This window comes from Engraulis encrasicolus, chromosome 7 (assembly GCF_034702125.1).
Source record: "Engraulis encrasicolus isolate BLACKSEA-1 chromosome 7, IST_EnEncr_1.0, whole genome shotgun sequence".
Lineage (NCBI taxonomy): Eukaryota > Metazoa > Chordata > Actinopteri > Clupeiformes > Engraulidae > Engraulis > Engraulis encrasicolus.
In genome coordinates this window covers 20207876-20215375 of record NC_085863.1, presented here as the reverse complement: position 1 = coordinate 20215375, position 7500 = coordinate 20207876, and the positions used below count along the sequence as shown (strand labels likewise).

Below are 7500 nucleotides of genomic sequence, written 5' to 3'. Positions count from 1 at the left end.
GTCTCATTTTTCACCTTTCCTTCATCTGCAGCGATTTTTCACTCCCAAGGAGGGAAAACTTCACAAATGCTTTTCAGATTTTGATCAATGCCTTCCGACTAGAGAAACGACAAAGAAAGTCAGAGGGGAGAAAGAAAGTACAGTAGGAGCGAGGGAATAAGAAAGAGAAGAGAGGAGGGTGATGTGTATATAATTCCCAAAATGGAAAGAGGGCATCAGGAGAAGGTCATGAGGAATAAATGAGGGAAGGGGAGTTGCTGAATGGCTCAACACTACATGGAACAAGCCGAAAACTCGAATACTCAAACTCAAAACTCAAAACTCCTGGAGGTTGGGGGGACAAACGGGTATCTTGTCCCGGGCCCAGAAATGCAACAGGAATGAGGGGAGCCTAGAACTGGGTCCTTGTGGATTTGTGATGAATTATTCTTGGTTTGAGGGATTGAGAAAATGTTTTATATTTGCATTCAACAAATGATTTATTTATTTTTCCAGTCTCCTGTCTCATCCTTAAAAAGGGATCAAGAACTGCCTACCGTGGCCGGGCATTCAGGGATTTTTGTCCTGAGCCCAGGCAATTTTGATTTTCCGTTCACTACATGAAGACAGACTTGCAATGGTGAACACTCTAAGAAGAAGAGATGTGGGATTTTCATATCCTCTTTTCCATCTCTCACTTACAAGCAAGGTGCGGTCATTTCCAAGGTGGGAAAAAATTGTTGAAAGACTGCCCCTGCCCTAGGTACAGAAGGCTGACGAAGAAAAAAGAAACGGGGTGGCAGAGAAGAGGAGGAAGAAAGTACACTCGGAGGAATAGAAAGAGGAAGGTGAAAGAAAGTGGGGAAAGAGAACAGAAGGGGAGGAGGAGGAGGAGGAGGAGGAAGAAAGGGCAAGAGAAGAGGAAGAAAGTAGACAAGGAGGAATATAAGAGGAAGGTGATAGGAAGTAAGCCCAAAATGGAAAGAGGGAAGAGAATCAGCAGGAGAGGAGGAATAGAAAAAGAGGTGGGTGGTAGGAAGCAAGGGAAGAGACAGGGCAGGGGAGGAGGAATAAAAGAGGTGGATGGAGGAAGGAATCCCAAAATGGAAAGAGGTCATCCTGGATAGATGGGCGCTCCATAGGGGGGGCACCTTGTTGGCAGAACATCGCAAATGGAAGGATTTGATTTGTTGGGCACTGGGGAAGAAGAGGTGAAGGAGGAAATCAATGCTGGAAAAGCAAGAGGACAGTAGGGCTGGGGGGAGACAAACAGGTCAGCTGGCCCAGGCCCAGGCAGAAGGGGGCCCAAAAACAGGCCAGCTGGCCCAGGCCAAGGAAGAAGGGGTGCCTTTGTTCAATCGAACATTTCAGAGAGTTTCTCAATGTCTTCCAGATTGGAATGAAAGAGCAAGGCAGCATGGGAATTTCCAGGTTAAGTGGAAGTGCCGAAAAGGACTAAAGTAATTGTGGTTTACTGATTGAAGTCTTAACCCAGGTACTGCCACCAGCTCCATGCTTACTGTAATTATGTACTGACATGCTGTATATGATAAAGTATAGTATGAGGCCCAACACACAGTACTTTACTAAACTAAATGTGATTTTAGCAGTAGCCAGTATGAGACTTCACTTTTACAGTAATGTGCACGGGCGCACACGTGCAAACACACACACACACACACAGGCATACACACATGCAGACACACACACTCACATACAAGCACGCGCGCACACACACACACACACACACACACACACACACACACACACACACACACACACACACGCACACACACCCACCCACAAACCCACCCACCCCCCCCCACACACACACACACACACACACACACAAACAAACACACCCACACACACACACACACACACACACACACACACACACACACACACACACACACACACACACACACAATCACAATCCCATGAGACGTTATTTTTACAGTAACACCTCCACACAAATAATTAAAGAGATGCTCAGGCTTAGCTGCCATTTATTTTTTTTACAATAATGATAAAAGCCATCATCAGTCACCCACAGACAGCAATTTCTCTGACGTGCACAGAAAGACTGGTCAATGTGACATCAAATTATCCCTGAAATGTGGTCGCTGAATATGTGTGTGTGTGTGTGTGTGTGTGTGTGTGTGTGTGTGTGTGTGTGTGTGTGTGTGTGTGTGTGTGTGTGTGTGTGTGTGTGTGTGTGTGTGTGTGTGTGTGTGTGTGTGTGTGTGTGTGTGTGCGAGCGTGCCTGTGTGTGTGTGTGTGTGTGTGTGTGTGTGTGTGTGTGTGTGTGTGTGTGTGTGTGTGTGTGTGTGTGTGTGTGTGTGTGTTGTGTGTGTGTGTGTGTGCGTGCATGTATGCCTGCGTGCGAGCGTGCTTGTATGTGTGTGTGTGCGCGCACGTGAGTGTGTGGAAGGGATGTGTGGAATGACGTGCGTCCAAGTTCCTCCATCCTTTTAATTACCAGCTCTCTCTCCTGATGTCTGTGTGTGTGTGTGTGTGTGTGTGTGTGTGTGTGTGTGTGTGTGTGTGTGTGTGTGTGTGTGTGTGTGTGTGTGTGTGTGTGTGTGTGTGTGTGTGTGTGTGTGTGTGTGTGTGTGTGTGTGTGTGTGGGTGTGTGTGTGTGTGTTAGTGTGTGCGCGTGTGTGTGCGTGTATGTGCATGCTTGCGTGAGACTGCGTTTCTGTGTCCTTGCCTGCCTGTATGTCTTCCCATGCCCACGCCTGCACGCACATGTGTGTGTGTGTGTGTGTGTGTGTGTGTGTGTGTGTGTGTGTGTGTGTGTGTGTGTGTGTGTGTGTGTGTGTGTGTGTGTGTGTGTGTGTGTGTGTGTGTGTGTGTGTGTGTGTGTGTGTGTGTGTGTGTGTGTGTGTGTGTGTGTGTGTGCAGCTGTCCATCCTATTAATTAGCAGTACAGACTGCTCATTTAGGAAGTGTGGGTATATGCCATCTGAATGCCATCCATCCGTAGCCCTTTAACGAGATCGATTCAGCAACCCAGAGACCTCTCTAGTATACTAAAGCCATGCACTTGACTGGATGCCCAATCACACCCTGTACTGTTGATTGAGGCAATGGAGTAGTATGGATCTGAATACTACACCGTAGACATCTGCCATAATAAATAGACATTCAGTATTTCTCAAAGTGAAGTGTTCTCCGCCCCAACCACCCCCCTCCCCCCCCCCCCCCCCCAACAACAGCAGTACTCGCGCAGAATCAAAGGAATTACACAAAGAGGGACTGCAGTCAAATGCAGATGTGTGTTCATTTCCTATGCTATTCAAATTAATGACAATTAATAATATAATGTTGGTGAGGGCTTTACATTTATTGACTTATTGGCGAGACAGGAAATCATTTCCTTGGGAGAAAAAAATTCTCCATACAAATAATGGCTGCCAAGGGACACAGGTCACCTCTAGTGTGTCTGTGTGTGTGTGTGTGTGTGTGTGTGTGTGTGTGTGTGTGTGTGTGTGTGTGTGTGTGTGTGTGTGTGTGTGTGTGTGTGTGTGTGTGTGTGTGTGTGTGTGTGTGTGTGTGTGTGTGTGTGTCTGTGTCTGTGTCTGTGTCTGTGTCTGTGTCTGTGTCTGTGTCTGTGTCTGTGTGTCTCTGTCTGTCTGTGTGTCTATGTCTGTCTGTGTGTCTCTGTCTGTGTGTGTGTCTGTGTGTGTCTGTGTGTGTCTGTGTCTGTGTCTGTGTATGTGCTTGTCTTCTCTGGTTGGGAAACACTGCTGCAGGGTATGAATGCCCCATAGGAGGCACCATAGCACCTGGCTACTACATAGACATACTATAGACATGGTTGACTGTAGATTTGTGTCATGTGTGTGTGCGTGCGTGTCTCAGAACACTCAGACATGTTTCAGAACAAATCGTTACAAAAACAAAAGTCCCAATACAACGACCACCACAATCCCAATACCACCACCACCAATCCAACCCAAAGCAACTAACCAGCCCAGTTCTCCCATCGAACCCAGTTGAGGAATGTCATTACTGGAACCAAGTGGCCGTATGGAATGCCATTAGTGGGGCTGGACACCAATGGGAATAGCAGATGGGATTCCTAAATGGGGAAAGTAAATGGGAACGCTAAGAGTGCAATAAGGGGGATGATGGGAGTTGGGAGATTGGGAATCATTATGGGATGGATGGCCAGCGGGCAGCAGCAACTCGCACTCACACACGCACGCCACGCACGCCACGCAACGCACGCACACATGCAAGTACACACACATGCACACATGCACACACACATGCAAGTACACACACATGGACACATGCACACATGCATGCACACACACACACACACACACACACACACACACACACACACACACACACACACACACACACACACACACACACACACACACTCACACACACACCTACAGACACACACACACGCACACACACACACACACACACACACACACACACAGACACACACGCGCGCACACACACACACACACACACACACACATAGATCTACACACATATATATTAGAGCTCCTGAGAAAGTCAGACAAATGGCAAGGAGGGCCACTACTAATGGTGTGATATATGGTATGAAAGACTTAGCAATGGAGAGAGAGAGAGAGAGAGAGAGAGAGAGAGAGAGAGGTATACATGTATGACCAATGATGGTGAGGCATATGGTATTTGGTCCAGCAGTAATGATGGTGGTTTGTGTGTGTGTGTGTGTATGTGTGTGTGTGTGGTGGACCACCATCAATGATGGTGGAATACAGTGAGAAGGGGTGGTTACTATAGGTCCATCAGGGCTGGTGACAGCCACCAAAGTGGGGCAATGGCCAACACCCTAAAAGCACTCTTTAATATCGCCATCACCCTCATCAGGACTGGTGAGAGGATGAAATGAACCCCTTAGAAAGACGAGAGCAATGTTCTACCCAACCCCATCTACATAAGACAGAAAAAAATGCAACACACTAAATGAAAGTGAAAGAGCACCTGGACTATGACTGTAGTCATTGTGAAACAACATTCCACAGCACACAGTGCTCATGCACACACCAAAATTGCATTTATGCGTCACCCGTGCAAGGGGGCAGGCCAAAATGGAGGAGGATGGGCGAGAGCACTGGTTAATTACTGGCCCTTCCAACGCAGTAGGTTGGGAGTCGAACCAACAACCATTGGGCTACAAGTCCAATGCCCTAACTTAACCATGACTGCACACACACTACAACCTCTTAAAAGCTTTATTACAACAGTCAAACAGCACATGCCATTTAGAGGAGAGCAATGCTCCCCCCCCCCCCCAACTTCCTACAAGAGACTGTGGGCAACACACAAAAACCGTTCAGCAGCATAACCATCATCCTCAACAAGACTCCTGCTTCTAAAACGGTAAAAATAACCCCTTTCTCAGGAGAGGGCATACCCCCTACAGACACACGCAAACACACACACACATGCACGCATGGATGCATACATGCATGCGCACACCTTCCTACCCAAGTGCAGAATTGGCCAGCAAGCTAGAACCGTTCATCAATATAACGTCATTCTTCTCATCAAGGCTGGTGAGAGGGAGAGAGGAGGCTCTCTACTTACCTGAAATCCCTATTCTTTCTTTAAAAGAAGCAGGAGATAGACAGTTTGGTGTGTGTGAGTATGTGTGATGTGCGTGTGCGTGCGTGTGCGTGTGCGTGTGTGTGTGTGTGTGTGTGTGTGTGTGTGTGTGTGTGTGTGTGTGTGTGTGTGTGTGTGTGTGTGTGTGTGTGTGTGTGGTGTGTGTGTGTGCACGCGCGTGTGTGCGTGTGCGTGTGTGTGTGTGTGTGTGTGTGTGCGTGTGCGTCTGTGTGTGCGTGTGCGTGTGTGTGTGTGTGTGTGTGCGTGTGTGTAGACGCATGAGTGTGTGCACACAGGTCATGGGTGTCGGCGCTCTGTGAAATGACAGGACGGAGAAGACAGATCCAGAGAGGAGAGAGGAGGGATAGCTCACCACTCAACATCGCCACTATGACAGCTACAGAGAGAGGGTGTGTGTGTGTGTGTGTGTGTGTGTGTGTGACAGCTACAGCAAGGCCAGACATGACACCCGCTACATTGGCCAGCTGTGATAGGCAGCTAACCTTTTCCACATGGGCACCGATGGCGGTTCAGGTGAGGCCTGGGGAGGGGAGAGGCTGTTACAGGAGACGTCTCCTTCTGGTAGAGACAAGAGGGGGCAGGTAACAGCTATTTTCTTCAGTGATTAAGATGAGAGGGAGGAAGGGAACAGCCTATTTCTTCTGTGATTAAGAGGAACATTTTCTCATTTGTGGAGGGAGGACAACAGCCTTCAGAAAAAAAACATCTTTTTCAGTGATGAAGACAACAGGGAGGCAGAGAACAGCCATTTTCTTCTGTGATTAACCCATTTTAGCCTGATGCTGCGTATATGTTGTTTGACCTTTGAAAGCCCATTGGGAAACTCCAACTCCCAATGTCACTGTGACACAGCACTCCACAGCACACAAGTGAACACTGCACACTGCACACAACGAAATTGCATTCATGCCTCACCCGTGCAAGGGGGCAGCCCTCAGTGGCGCCCCATGGGGAGCAGTGCGGTGGGATGGTATCATGCTCAGGGTACCTCAGTCATGGAGGAGGATGGGGGAGAGCACTGGTTGATTACTCCCCCCACCAACCTGGCGGGTCGGGAGTCGAACCGGCAACCTCTCGGATGCAAGTCTGACGCCCTAACCGCTCACCCATGACTGCCCTACCGACCTTTGGCACATGGACCAACACATACGCTGCTCTTGCGTTTTGAGCTTTTTTCATAAAAAATGTGGGTATGTTAGAGCTGTATGAACACATTCAAATGCACGATGGGGGTCCTAGCTTTTAAATGCAACTTATTTCATGTTTTTATGTGTTTCGGAGGCTGAGATATTTAGGTTTTAATGGCAGAGGACACCTTTTAACAAAAAGGGCTTAGGCATTCAGCAGACGTTTTTTTGCATGTGCCTTAGGCTAAAATGGGTTAAGGGGAACAGGGAACAGCCCTGACCGCACACTGTCATCAGCAGTTGTGAATGGAGGCTGGGGAAGACCTTGAAACCATCATCTTCAGTGGTTAAAGTAATGAACAAGGAGTGGCTTAATAAAACCATCTTCTACGGTGGGTTAAGGTGAGAACAAGGAGCGGCTTGAGTGAAACCAAATTTGATCTTTTGAAGAATATTTACTAAATAATGAACTAATATTTACTAGTATGACCAAAGAACAGTACGTTTTCACCTGTGTGTATTGTAAATTAAAAATGGCGGACAATGCAGAAGATTTCCCCGTCATAATGAGTACTTAGACTTGATGGTGGTGGTAAGTATTCATGAAAAAGGCAATATTTGCGAATGGGCAGAATAAATTCTGGAAATAAACTACTAAAAATATTACACAGTGCACCTTTAATTATTATTTTTTTTCCCGGCAACACAACCCAGGTCTGGCAAGAGCCCGGTCACAGAGCAGCAGCAGCGTAGA

General features: G+C 47.6%; 1 pseudogene; it reads right to left on the bottom strand.

Moving 5' to 3' along the window:
- Positions 1-7500, bottom strand: part of LOC134451737 (gamma-aminobutyric acid receptor subunit beta-2-like) — a 118872-nt pseudogene that overhangs the window by 86774 nt on the left and 24598 nt on the right.